Here is a 16,500-nt window from a genome sequence, read left to right as displayed (position 1 = left end):
GCTGGTAATGTCAATATCAGCAGTGTTTTGATGGAATGGGAAAAAACTCAAATCATTATTAAAGATTACTAAACTATGTGAGCTTGCACCAGAGGAACAAACCCCTGACTGTGACCCAGGTGACTGAGTCTGAATAATGTCTCATGTGCTTGATGGCACATGCAGGGAGGATGAGTGTGGCCATTCGGGGGGGGGGGGGTTGATGTGCTGCTTGGAAGCAGTCTTACAGTTAAATCTCAGTGGAGGTTGGGGACATGTGTGGCATTGAATACAGGTAAACATGGCTATCGCTGAGTCACTGCAGAGGCAGGATAATATGTCTGCAAGCTGAATGCACATCCTTCCTGAGAATGGATGGGTGTAGATATCGGGTATGACCTTAGCAGCAAAAATCCTCCTTGACAGCAATGTGCCACTGCCCAAGGATGCCTTGATCTTCTCTCCAGCCCTGAACATGGAACAGAGTTTGCCCATGGACAGTATTTGGGCATGCTAGACCCAGTGGACAGGAAGCAGCCCTGGAAGCAGCTAATGGCTAGCTGCAGGGAACCAAAAATCCCACAAAAATATTATTGTGTCCACAAGTAAAATAGCAATAAAATTGGCTTTATAAAAAAAGAATGTTTGACCATTACATGTATTGTAGTTTTTGTACTACATGCAGCAATTTTTCTTTGTACTAGTTTATTTATTTTTTCTTAAAGCACAGTTGCCACATTATCACAAAGCATAATGTATAAACTATTTCTCTCATGTCCCTCGTGATAATGTTATTCAACTTGATCATTGCATTTGTGGGATTTGTTCAGTGTTCCAGTATTTAAATTTAGGAAATGGAAAAGATGGCATCTGTGAATCATGCAATGAAATATGGGTACACAGACTATCCAGCTTTATCAGGAAACATCAAAAAAGTAATGCAGTCTTGAAAAAAATATCATACAGTGCTCCACAATACCTCACAAATATATACATATTGTGTTGATATGCTGGAAAAATCCGCTAGCACTACACACACAAACATATAATTAAAAACATAAATAAGTGGGGGGCTGGGCCCCCACCCCCCACTAACTATACCAACTCAATCAGATCACACTACGTGGGGTAAAGGGCAGTTTTACAGCCCAGGCCATTTTTTTTTTTCCTGGAAAATAAATCGCGCTGGCCTGAGCCATATTTCAGACTTCAGACTTGATCTTTATGTGAAGAGGCAGAGGATGTAATAACTTCTTCAAGATTTTAATATATGAATCGGAACCTACAACATACTGGTAAAAATATGGCTTACACTATGACTAGTTGAGTTACAACTCAGTGAGGAGTCAACCCACCAATCAAGACTTATCAGGAATGCAACATGATGAAAAAATGAAATGTAGGCATTTTTTATCCCTACATCACTCATGTTGGGAGGAAGCCTGCATACCACATGAATATGAAGAGAATGGAAATCACTGAAAATAAATGAAACACTGCTGACGCACGCACACACACACACACACACACACACACACACACACACACACACACACACACACACACACTCACACACACACACACACACACACACACACACACACACACACACACTCACACACACACACACACACACACACACACACACACACACACACACACACACACACACACACACACACACACACACACACACACACTCACACACACACACACACACACACACACACACACACACACACACACACACACACACACACACACACACTCACACACACACACACACACACACACACACACACACACACACACACACACACACACACACACACACACACACACACACACACACACACACACACACACACACACACACACACACACACACACACACACACACACACACACACACACACACACACACACACTCACACACACACACACACACACACACACACACACACACACACACACACACACACTCACACACACACACACACACACACACACACACACACACACACACACACACACTCACACACACACACACACACACACACACACACACACACACACTCACACACACACACACACACACACACACACACACACACTCACACACACACACACACACACACACACACACACACACACACACACACACACACACGGAGTTTGTGTTCACTGTCTGAGGGTGGTGACTTGTTGATTGTAAATTTGATGTATTGTTTTGTACAAGTTCCTTCTCTGTTGTACTGTTGTACATAGTCCCACTCAATGTCTCCACTTTGTCCATCAAATTTTCCACTCTTTGAGATAGTAAGTTTATCAGTGAAGTTAAATTTTCTGGTTCAGTATCCTGTGTGTCAGGTATGACTGTACTCTCTCCATTTTCCGCTGCCATTTACACAAACGACTGACAAACTCTATAACTGTAGAAACCAAAAGGCCTGGAATAGCTGCAGAAAAACAGACCAAGTATAGCAAATGTACCTGACACAGTTTCCTTTCTTTGCGCTTGTATCCAAGTGGTGTAAACCTTATATCCAAACACCAGCGACTCTGTATTGCTTTGAAGTAAAATATATTTATTAAGCGATGCCAACTTCAGTATTTTTGGTTAATTAAAACAACACAAATAAAACGCTTTTCGTTTCCAAAGGTTTGAAAACTTTTTCAAATGGTTTGTAGTCAACCCCTTTCCTTCTATTTATAGTGATCATGACATCACTTCTCCTTAAAGTTATAAGACACCTTAAATACAAAGTATTTCTACAATGTCAAAATTATTCTTTGTTGTGCAGCATGGCCAAGTAAAAGTAAATAAAATAAAACGTTTTCTGTCCATCTTTAAATCGTCATTCATAAAACACTTTTTAAACAGATAAAAACTTTGCTTTACAATCTCAAAGCTTAATACAGTGTATGTGTTCTATGATATTAGTGTGTTCTACACTAGTTATATTTATACCAGCACATACCTATTAGAGCACTAATATAAAGCAGTCTAAGTAAATTTACATTTCTTATTTAAGAATCTTTGCATATTCCTGTCCTGTTATGTTCAGGGCATTGCAACATACATAATATTTTTATTAGAATTATTTTGCATATTTTACCACCCTGATTAGTTACTAAAACAGCTATATGTAGACTATTATTAGTATATTACCCGATATAGTATAAATGCAGAAGATCTTAGGCAAGTCATATACAAGAACTGGGAAATATTGGAAAATGACCCAAATGTGAGGAAAAGACTTTTAGAACTTCCTAAATTGATTTTTAAAAAAGGTAGGAATATGAAAGCAATCTTGAAACATCACGTTAACATAGTAGCAAAACATCCAGATATGTCAAAGTGTTTAATGTGTAACTTTTGCAGACACATAGACATGGGAAAGCCATTCACTGTTCGTGATAGAAAATACAATACTAGAAGTAAGTACAACTGCCAATTTAAATTGATAGTTTACCTTGCTACATGCCAACAGTGTCAAGCTTTCTATATAGGAAAAACTATACGCACACTCAGAGAAGGAATGTACGAACACCTATATAGTATAAAAAATGGTAAACTTGACAATGCTTTGGCGAGACATACTATGGAATATGTAGGACACCACTTTAAGTTTCGGGTCATTGACCAAATAAAAATGGATGAAAGAGGTGGACCTGCTAGCCTCCTGTTAGAAAGGTTGGAACTAATGTGGCAACTTTCCACTCATGCATGTACCTATCCAGGTATCAATGAAATGTCCTCCATACTCTGTATTCTTAGACTTAAGAACTTAAGACAGAAGTCACTAATTTCATTATTTATACAGACTTTATGTTTGTTAATAGTTCAAGTCTAGAGTAGTACTATCTTTAGTACACAACCTTGAGATCTGAGGACATCATACAGGTATACTCATTATTGAATGATGTTATAATGTTATTTGTACGATGAAGTCAGAAAGCGACTATACTTTTTGTTGGGCAGTTATGTGCTTCCAATTTTCTACCAACAAATAGGTGTATTTATATGTGTATAGTTGCTTATGAGACTATATTAGATCATATATAACATAGTTAATATGTATTGTACTTATTTACATTACAAGAGTTTTCTTATAGACATTGTCTTAAATAGTTTTTGACTTCCACAACTTTGACATCCGTAGATGAGATGTATTTAACCAATTTATAACGAAGTTGACATGAAGAACAACAAAAATATAGACTTGCACAATTCTGTTATTGCATGGTTGTAGCATTTATAACATTAAAATGAAGTCTACATATAGCTGTTTTAGTAACTAATCAGGGTGGTAAAAATATGCAAAATAATTCTAATAAAAGATTATGTATGTTGCAATGCCCTGAACATAACAGGACAGGAATATGCAAAGATTCTTAAATAAGAAATGTAAATTTACTTGGACTGCTTTATATTAGTGCTCTAATAGGTATGTACTGGTATAAATATAACTAGTGTAGAGCACACTAATATTATAGAACACATACACTGTATTAAGCTTTGAGATTGTAAAGCAAAGTTTTTATCTGTTTAAAAAGTGTTTTATGAATGACGATTTAAAGATGGACAGAAAACGTTTAATTTTATTTACTTTTACTTGACCATGCTGCACAATAAAGAATAATTTTGATATTGTAGAAGTACATTGTATTTAAGGTGTCTTATACCTTTAAGGAGAAGTGATGTCATGATCACTATAAGTAGAAGAAAAGGGGTGGGGTACAAACCATTTGAAAAAGTTTTCAAACCTTTAGAAATGAAAAGCGTTTTATTTGTGTTGTTTTAATTAACCAAAAATATTGAAGTTGGTATCGCTTAATAAATATCTTTTGCTTCAAAGCAATAGAGTCACTGGTGTTTGGATATAAGGTTTACACCACTTGGATACAAGCGCAAAGAAAGGAAACTGTGTCAGGTACATTTGCTCTACTTGGTCTGTTTTTCTGCATCTATTCCAGGCCTTGTAATGGACTGATACTTCAATGAGGGTTAGGTAAAGTAATGCTAATTTGAAAACCAGACAAAGACCTAAAAGACAGAATTGTCTTTCATTTCTGCTTAATACAAACCAAATATTTTAATGATAATAATACTTTAATAATACAAAATAATACTAATAATATAATAATACTTTATACTAATTAGACAAAAATAAAAGTTCACGATTCACAGCTTCAGACTTTACAGTGTTTCAAAACATCTTATTCCCTACCCACAATCCCACTTTCCCTTCAGCAATGGCTACAGACAGCTTGTCAGTGTATGACTTCATATTTTCAGCACCTCGTTGAACTTTTCTCTTAAGTAATGCATCTCTCCTAACTGCAGATCTAACTTTATACTTCCAGTTTCCTGTTTTTTTTTCAAGCTGCATTATGTACTAACATAATTAAACATAAAATGACTGAGAGGTAGCCCTGATTTATACTCTGTCTCAGCTTAACTGCTTTCATTTCCATACATTAACAAAGGGCACCATTGCATGAATCAGTATTATTTACCCTTTTTAACAGAACTTAATTCTAACTACCCTATTTTCTACCACTTCTTAAAACTAGGCTTGTGAAAATGAGCAAAAGCCTCCTACCTTTCACTTCCAGTAATGGTGATCCACTTTCATTGACAAACACTCTGTTGTCTTTCCAATGGATGTAAAATACTAATATACATTACTATAGTCTTCTCCTCTTCCTTCACCTAGAGCTCCAGAAAGTTGAGTGAAGTCAGCACAATTTTGACAAACAGCCCCTGTTTTTTATATAACACTGTTTTATTGATTTTCATAGATCAAGAAATTATTACATTATACAGATAATTATTCATTAACATGACATTAAATACTCAACTATGTACAATTATATACAAAATGCTCATAACTAAAATAGCTTTGTTCAACATATTACATTTTGTCTAATAATTATTTTTAATTTCAACCAAGATAACTTTCTGAGGGTCATTCTTGTTGTTCTATAGTTAAGAGTTCCAAGTTCTCTGTTACATACTGTTTTGGCCAATAGTATAAACTCAGTAAAAGAGACAGTCACTTTACTTTTCCAATTTGAAGTATTAACTTTCCTTGCTATTGCCAAGATGGACCATAAAAGATGTATTTGTGACTTTGGTATACAATCTGGTATTGGGGCATTGAGTAATAAAAGTGTATCTGTAATTATGCATTTGTTCATCCACAATGGCTTTGTAAAATCTCTAAATTTCAGCCAAAAAGGAACGATCATTTTACATTCAAGACACATATGTATCCAATCTGCACAGAGACTCTCATCACATCTCCAACAATTATGACTAGTTTTATTCAATATTGTTGCAATTTTCTGCGGAGTAAAATAACTCCTGTGTATAAATTTCCATGTAAATATTTTCCAATATAAATCTGATGTTGTATGATTTATCGACCTGAGTGTTAATAATTTGTCATTATCAGAGAAGCTAAATTTGTTAGTATTTGCTATAAAACTCCATACAGAACCATCATGCTGTTTTAAGTCAGCCCTCAATGTCTTATAGATCGTAGATAAAGAAAACCCCATGCTAAATTGTAAAGAATTTAATTCACACAAAAGTAAAATTATTTTAGGCTGAGGTGAAGTATATGACACTTGACTTGTTTTAAATTCCTTTATTAGATATTCTCTGAAGATTTGAATATTTAACCAATTATCTTGATTTACGTTGTATCTTGCTAAAAGACTTGTAGTGTCAAGAATATTATTTATACTAAGGAATTGGTGCCAGTAATTTAACCCATTGCCTTTCATTTTTATTATTTTGTTTATATTGAATGAATCTAAGCAATTGTTTGTGAACGCTATTGGGAACATTAATATTGAGAAATGTCTTGTTATGCAATGTGTGTTTATAATTTTCTTAAAATTGTTTAGCATATAACTAATGCAATATGGTAGCTTCTCATTTTTGCTTTCTTTATATACTGAATCTTTCATTGTTAAAAACAGTTTATTATTTTCAGAAAAAAAAGTCATTGTTTATTTTTTCATCTATATTAGATAATAAAATGTTTGTATGCAAATCTTTCCAATTTGATGTATACTTATTATTTAACCACTTACTTATGATATGAATTGTAACTGAATCAGCATATAGTTCTAAATTCGGGAATGTGATTCCACCTTTTTCCCAATCTCTATTGTGCCAATCATATTTTATTCTGGGCTTTTGAGGGTAACATAAAAATTTAATTAAAAGTGAATTTAATTGTTTTATTATTTTTTTTGGAGGGCTAATAATTATAGATTGAAACAAATACAAAACTTTAGGAAGAATACACATCTTTATTAGTATTAGTTTTTCTTCAAAAGGAAAGAACATTTTATTCCACTTGTCGATATATTCTTTGACTTTATCCAATAGATTTCTATAGTTAACTTGTATCATTTCTTTCCAACTAGGCTTTATATACACACCTAGATATTTAATAGACTAATTTCCCCAGTTAAAGTTATTGTATTTTCTCCATTCTGAACTAACTTTACTATTTATTAATAATGTTTCAGATTTATTATTATTGAACTTTAGGTCAGAACATTTCTCAAAAAGTTCTATAGCATCTGCAATATGCCTTATTGAAGAGTTTAAATTACCTATGGTTAGTATTATATCGTCAGCAAATAATTGTACTTTTGAAGAATAATTTGAATTGAGTGAAACTGTTTATGTTATAATTTTTTCTTATGTAGTTTGCAAATGGCTCTACTGATAATGCAAATAACAGAGGCGATAATGGGCAGCCTTGTTTAGTTCGTTTTAGTATTTGAATTTTGTTAGATAAGAATGCCCCGATGTTAATATATGACAACGAATTTTTGTATAAGGTATTTATTAGTTCTATGAAATCACTGGAGAAATTAAAAGTTTCTAATACTTTAAATAAATATGTCCAAGATAGAGAGTCAAATGCTTTTTCAATATCTAAACTAATTATTGATAGTTCTTTTTTTTTCTTATTTGCAACATCTATCAGGGTTAAAAGCCTAATGACATTGTCTTGAACTTTTCTATTCAAAATAAAACCTGCTTGATCATTTTCTATTATTCTCAGAATGAATTGATTTAATCTTTTAGTAAGTATTGAGGTGTACATTTTATAATCTACATTTAGTATAGACATAGGTCAATATGATGTCACTAGCTTAGGATCTTTGTCTTGTTTTAGAATGGGAGATATAATAGCATATTTCCATGATGGAAAAATGCTTTTATTTTTTTCTAAATTCTTCATAAGCTACCTGCAAAATCTTTATAGTATCTTCTGGGAACAACTTATATATCTCTCCAATAATTCCATCTAATACAGGTGCCTTATTGCTTTTAAGGTTTAGAATACATTTTTTTAATTTCTTTTAATGTTATTGGCTTAAGCAAATTAGTATTTTGTTCTTTTGTAACTTTTTTGTTAATATTTTCTTTCAGAAAATTATTTGTAAGTGCACTGTTTACCGAATCAACATTTGTATTGTATAACCTCTCGTAATGTACTCTAAAGAACTCCAAAATTTCTTTGTGCTCCGTAAAATGTTTTGTTTTAATTCCTTTATTGTCAATTATTTCTTTTATATGGTTAAGGCCAGCTAGATGTTTTTCTTTGACTGCCAATCTGTGTATGTGTTTGGGGTTCACTGAATAGGATTGAATTCTTAATTTTTCTAGATTTATTGTCACTTTGTGATTTAGAATTTCTGTGTATCTATTGTTTAATGTTTTTAGCTCAGAATTTGTTCTTATGTCTTTGGTACTTAAACTTTTCCTTATTTTATCTATATTTATTTGTAGTTGCGTTAGTTCATTTTCCCATTGTTTTCTTTTGATTAGATACCAATTTTTAATCTTACCATATAAGTAAGATTTTAGTGAATCCCAAAGTATGACCTTTGAAGTCTCATTATTATTATTAATATCTAGAAAAAGTTTTATTCCATTAAGGAGCCACTCTTTAAATCCTTTTAATGTAGTTATATAGACAGGTAATCTTTGCCAAGTTATTAAGTCTTTAGGTGTGATATTAAGCTTAAATAATAAGGCATTATGGTCTGACAAAGGGCGCGAGTTAATTAAGACTTCTTGAATCTTGTAAAATATATTATTTGTAACTAGTACTTTATCAATTGTTGTTTGTGTACCATACCTATATGAATAGTGAGTGTATTCTAATGAGTGAGCTTCTTTTGGAGCATAAATATCTCTAAGATCTAATATATTAATGAAATTCTTTAACTTTTTTGCTGCAGAAGATGCTTTAAAATTATCTTTTTTTGTAGTATCTTTATCAGAAAGGAGACAATTAAAGTCTCCAGCATGTATTATGTCACCTTTGGATTTGGAAATTATTAACTCCAGCTGTTTATTTGCTGTAATTGCTCCAAAACCAGGTATCCAGTAAGAGTTTATTAATATTACATATCTTTTGTTTATCTCTAAAACTACCAAGCATAACATGCCATTCTTATCTGCATTGGTATCAATGATTTTAGGTATTGGTAATGTTTTTCTCCATAGTATCATCGTGCCTCTTCTCTTAGTTTGATAATGAGACTCTGCAAGAATCATATAACCGTTAAAAGATAATCTATCTAAGTCCTTATTAACAATGTGTGCTTCCTGTAAAAAACCTATATCTACTTTATTCAGTTTCAAGTATTTAACTATACTTCCTCTTTTGAAAGGATTATTAAGGCCATTGATGTTTAAAGACATACACTTATAAGAGAACATTCAAAATAGTACAAATACTTCCATTGAATTTAGTTATGAGCAGATAAATGGAATTGAATAACAACATTTTAACATATATAACTATATACAAAACAAAACATGGAAATCTAAATTCCTGGCTTGATGATAACATCATCTTAGCCACCACTACAAACATCCCTACAACCAGTCAACCTTTACATTGTTCCTTCTGCACTTAATAATTAGGTATACAGATATTCATGTTCAATATTAACAATACTCTGTTGGCATTTAAAGTGCCAAAATATCTTAAAACACATAACAAATTATAAAATGTTTATAAGTTGCAAATAATGGCTAGTTATGTAGTAAATATTTATGTTTAACATTTGTTCCTGCATTATATTAATAAGGTTCTGCTCTCATAAATCAACATACATAGATATAACTTCATAAGCAGTCTAAAGGCTCAAAATTCTCATTAAGCTGAAGGAAATAAAGCTATTATTCTATTTAGCTAATGTTTCGTGTTAATATGTTCCTAAATTTGAGGTTTAGTAACCTTTATTTTTATTTTCTTTCTTACTCACCATCCTCTCAACTATTGTCTTTATACATGTTATTTATATTCCATATGTAAGTTGTTTAAGCAAATGTAATGAGCATTCCATGTTATGTTGTTATGATATTTGAAATTTCAAATATATTTAGTGTAATAAGCATATTTTACAATCATCTTTTATCTCATTTATCCCCTGCTGTTTCATTAATCTACTACTACTATTGCTTTCAAACCTTAATACTTCAGAGGTGCATTCATTCCAAATTTACATTAGAATTACTATCTATTCAATTTAGCAAGTACGTAAAACAACATTACTTATGAAAGCTATTAATTATAGGATGGCATCTATGCATGACATCTCAACAAAACAAGTTTTTACTTGTTTATATATCAACATATAACATAAAAGTAACTGTATGCTCATCCTGTCCACGTTTCCATATTTTCCCCATCCCTCTCTCTTTTTAACTGTCTATAATTTGTGGATGACTCTTTATGCTGTTATGATGTTTGGTGTTTCAAGTATATTGAATGTAATTTGCAATCATTATTTTATCTCATTTATTTCATTATTGCTCTATCAGTGTAATATTACTATTGCTTTTAAGTTTTAGTATTTCAGAAATGCATTCATTCCAAGCTTACACTGTTATTAATATCCCTTCTGTTTAACAAGTACATAAACATACAGCACTTATGTTAGCTATTGACTATATGTTGATATCTAATATAATATTTTGGCAATAAGCATGTTTACTTGTTTGTATGTCAAAACATCAAATAGTAGTATGTTCACCCATTTCTCTTTTATTATATTATCTCACCCACATTACCCTTTGGTTAGCTGTCTATAACTTGTAAAAATTCTTTATGCCAGCACTTTCCGATCTCTCTTAAGTAGATACATTTGGGTTAGTTTGAATAATTAACACAATTATTTAATTATTGTATCAATATTATAATTAGGAAGTTGTTAGTTTCTATTGTGCACATTTAGTTCCTTATTTGTAAATTATTTATTTTTCCCAAATTGTTTATCTATAGATTCCATTACCACAGAGCATGCTTATCACAATATCAGTGAAATTTGAATTCAAACCAGCCAAAAATAAAACATTCTGAAGCCATCTGTAATGATTGTACTTTGCAAATTAACTAGACTGTAACTATAACAGTTCACTACATGTATATAACAAGATATTGTTTCTGAGATAAGAAGCATGTAATATTTTATTATTTTACTGCAAGGAGCAAACTTATAGTCCAAAGAATGCTTTGAAAGCATTCAAAACCTTCAGTCAGTAATAACTTCCTTGTTACATTTTTTTCCCCTCTGTCACCACTTTTCCTATGTGCGACCGAACTCAGATGACATTACATCATCATTAAATACTTCTGTAGCAAGCGCCAGGCTCAAAAACAAGGATTTAATGCATAGCTCGTGACTTGCTTCTCATGAAACTTGACAAACAAAATATTGCATTCATGAGGTGAACATAACGCTTTTCATGTATTTTCAAGCTTTTCTTAACTGTCGTATGCTCAAGAAGTGTTAAAGGCATGTAAAAAACAAAAAACGAGTTAAGCAGGGTAACACAATGCTATTTACACTATAACATTAAAATTACACTTCGCAAGTGACTACAAAGTGCCGGCATTGCACAAACATGTCTACACAGGATATTTATAATAGAAACATGTTACGCTTGTTGATTAAACAAGCCAAGGGCAACAAAAGTCACTAATAAGCGGTGTAAAGCTGGCAGTACCTCTTTCAACATTTAGGAACATCGTGATTCCATTTTAAATGGCAGACAATGCAATAAAGACACACAAGCTGTTCCAAATACTAATCCAACCCCAAACGAGCAATACTCAACACATTATTAATTGAAATTAGATATATGTTGCAATCTTATAAAGTTCTGTCAATATTTATAATTTCTGAGCCCTTCAATTATTGTTTATACTATAATCTATAAAGAAAATAGTGTTACATAACAAAGAAGAAAGAAGAAGTCAGAAAGCTGTCACAAATAACTAGTGAGAATTGTTATTAGAAATAAGAAAGAAGTATTAAATATTTTTAGTTATGAATATGTTAATGTAAAATATTACCTAATAGCTTGTAGTATTGGACATATTACCATGGGAAAAATGCCGCTGGAAATTAGAAGTTAGTAATTTATTTCCCTTTAAGCTTTTTTGTTGATTTATCATTTGCTGTTGTTTTGCCATTTGTAGCTTGTCTCTTTAGGCTTGGGAGTTCCATATCTTCAATTTTGTCTAGTAGGTTATGTTTTTGACAAATTCTGTTGCCTCTTCGATGTTATTAAAGATTTTCTGACCATCTGGAAGTGTGATTTTCAATCTAGCAGGGAAGAGTATTTGAGCTTTTATTTCAGCTTTTTTTTAGATCTTTAATGAGAGGAACAAAGGCTTTTCTCTTTGCTATTGTCGCAGATGTATAATCATTATCAAATCAAATGACTTTTCCATTTTCCTGAATTGGACCCATCAACCAGGCAATCTTTAACTCCAAATCTTTATCCTGTGTTGATAAAAACTTAAATATGATAGATCTTGTTGAAGTTAAGTTTTTAGATATAGAAGGGTTTGACAAAGATCTATGTGCCCTTTCGATTCCATAAGAAAATGACTCTGGCAGGTTTAGTATTTTAGGTAACCAGTTATTCAGGAAAAGAATAATGTTATTCCCTTCTGTCTTTTCAGAAACTCCATAAATTCTAATATTAGTTCTTCTTGACCGTGATTCTAGATCATCCACTTTTTCTAATAGTGAATTATTTTGCTTCAAAAAGAAATTTATTTGATTGTCATTCTCCATCTGTTTCCCGTCTATTTCATTTAGAGATTTTTCTATACTGGTTATTTGATCTGAGTGCTTTAAAATAATTTCCTTTAATTCTTGAATTTGCTTTTTACTTTCTTTTTTCATGTTTTCCATGATGTTTTCTAGGTTATCCATTTTTGTAGAGAGATCTTGTATACTTGTAATTATAGTCTGTAGTTCTTTCTTCATAGAACTATCTGGAGCAGATGACTTTGAATGACTCATATTTCAAGTATCTGTATACAGCAATTGATGTTCTGACAGGATTTTTGTGAAGAATTTCACTGAAGATTATTTTTTCTTCTTCTGATAATCCGCAATAGTGAAATTAATATTTATAGGCAGTTTTTCCAAGATATTTCAAAAAAATTTTAATTAATTCCTGTCAGAAATAAATCTCATGAACAGAGCAACAAAAAACTACTGCACTCACTCTGACATCTTTTTCACGCCCCCCGAGTCCCTGTTTTTAAAGGAGTTAGTGTTGTACAGATAAGAGAATCAGGAGATTAAATCAATTCAACACAACAGCGGGAACAAATTTTAATGAAAACTCAAGCAGCTTAAGTTGAATTTCTCCGCCAATGAAGCAAAAAAAAGTAAATAAATACATAAATAAAAACATGCAAGTTTCTGACAGAGTCCATGGCATAGTTTGGCAGAACCCTGTAGTTCTGAGGAATCTATTTTGAAAAACATTGATCTAAACTCAGATCCACAATACAATCTTTAGAAATACCCCTTGGGGCGAACCTTAAAATATTCAAACACCATGGATGATATAATCCTTCTCTCAATAGAACATACAGCAAATATAAGCTGTGATAGCCAAAACATAAATATCAAAGTAAAGCAACTTTGTGCATTTATAGAGCTATGTAACACATGTATCTTAATACTAAGAAGACCACAGCTTAAACCTCACATCAGGAATTCAATACAATGTGTACACTGCATCCAACCAGAGTGACTACATAAAGCCACAGGAGGTGCAGCTGTCCTTAGGAAGCATTCAAGTAATTCTAACTAATCTTATATAGAAATAATTCATTATAACCACCACACCAATAGCAGACCACAGATCAGTCAGAATTGTAGGCATTTATATACCACATTTAAATGACAGAATATCCACACTGGGGAATTTTTAATCAACACCAAAATTATAACATCTGCTGGTAACATAGCTAACTTAGTGAGCCACTACTACTCTAACTTTATACTATAGAACCACAGTACATGTGTCTCAAATGATGAAAAAGCGACTACAAGAAGTTAGAAAAATTGACTCTAACTATGTAATTACATGCATTTGTAGAATACATTGGAAACTGCTACATAATCTATTGAACCTAAATATAATAGTAGTTTATTTCAGAAACAACATAAAATGCATTCCAGGCAATGTTGAATCTGTAAAAACATATAGGTTCAAAAACTACTCTTGAAAAGCATTAATGATTCAAAGAGACACAGCATTAACCATATGTAATAGGACCAAAGCACAAACTAATCTGGACCAATAAAACTACTAAAAAACACAAACAAGCCATAATAAAAAAGAAAGACATCTTTGAATGTGATAGTGAATCAAACAAGTCTAAAAGCTTTCTGGAATACGGTTATTATACTTCTAAATCCTTGTAACATCACAGCTCTTCCCCAATGACCTCTAAAACAGATAAGGTAATTAATAAACTGTTATATAACTGCTTTCAAATGGACATCTCTGACAGCCCATATCCTCCACTTAACGCCATTTTCTAATATACATCACCCACAACTTACAAACTTTCATGCATTAGGAATCACACCATGAGAAACATGAGAAATAAAACCAAAAATTATGAATTTGCTGGCTAGCTCGGACAGTATGTTGCCAAATGTTTTATAAAATAGTCTCCCTATCCTTAACAGTTCCACTTATTATTCTCATTATTTGCAGCATAAGAAAAGGCATAGTATTGACACTATAGAACGATGTGCTCAGCCTGGATTTCAGAAACGTACTAATATAATGGACTGGATTCTTGAATGATTACATTAAGGGTACACTAAGTGTACACTAAATTTACATGATCTGTACTCACAAACATACCTACCACACTTTTTGTGCTACCTGTTTACTCAGACAGATTATACTAAGTGTATACATAGTCTATCCTTTGTGGTAACCTTCATGAATACCTCTTGATATTTAAGGTTGCAAAAGAATCATTAGGACAACTAAAACTGGGTGGAAGAAGGTGGGAGTTATGCTTGTGTTAGCTGTTCACTCAGCAAGGTGTACACTTAGTACAAAAATTCATGAATCCAGCTGTATATCACACTACTCTCCCTAAATGAGAATATTCATGAAAAATTAAAGATAGAAGAATTAGCAATCTGTAATAGTACCAGTTTCTAACATAAATCATTCAGTACCACTGAATAGATTAAGTATTTTTGTCTTTCATCTTGATGTTTTGAAAAAATATAAATGTTGCTTAAGAGATCGGTATTCACTGCAAGAATGGGACAAGACCTTTATATTCCCTTAATAGCATGTAGACCTGATCCCAAAGGCCTCATATGAGAGTTTTCATTACTCATCCTTTGTGAATACAGTCCACCCAGACATGCAGGACACCTAACTAATTATACAGATGACAGAGCCCTATTCTATTCTGCAAAAAGTTCACCACTGATGAAAAAAAAATCTTCAAGATGGTTTTCTAATCCTTGAGATTGTCTTCAACATTTATTCATAATAAAAATAATGCCATCCTATTTAATCAAGTCAGTCAGAGGTGACCTCGGCCTCATTTCTTTGACACTGCAAAATACCTATACCTAGGTTACATTATCAATGCTACCCTATCCCTAAAATATCAAATCAAATCTGCTAAAACAAAGTAAAATATTACTTTAGGTATTCTCTGCAGAGTATGCCAGTACTGATCCACATTTAATATTCTTGACAATTCCAAGCTATTTTATGGCAGTAGTTCCTATGCAGACAACTGCATCACACTTAAAGCCAACCTAGAGTAAATATGCTATACTATTACTATGTTCATATTAAGTTCTTGCAGGTCAGCAGTAGTAAGACAGAATACATGTGTGTGAATGAGAGGGAGGATAGAGGAATGGTGAGGATGCAGGGAGTAGAGGTGGTGAAGGTGGATGAGTTTAAATACTTGGAATCAATAGTTCAGAGTAATGGTGAGTGTGGAAGAGAGGTGAAAAAGAGGGTACAGGCAGGATGGAGTGAGTGGAGAAGAGTGTCAGGAGTGATTTGTGACAGACGAGTACCAGTAAGAGTGAAAGGGAAGGTCTACAAGAGGGTAGTGAGACCAGCTATGTTATATGGGTTGGATACAGTGGCATTGA

Source organism: Protopterus annectens, chromosome 16.part0 (assembly GCF_019279795.1).
Source record: "Protopterus annectens isolate FY-2018-M chromosome 16.part0, PAN1.0, whole genome shotgun sequence".
Lineage (NCBI taxonomy): Eukaryota > Metazoa > Chordata > Ceratodontiformes > Protopteridae > Protopterus > Protopterus annectens.
Note: the sequence above shows the minus strand (reverse complement) of the source record.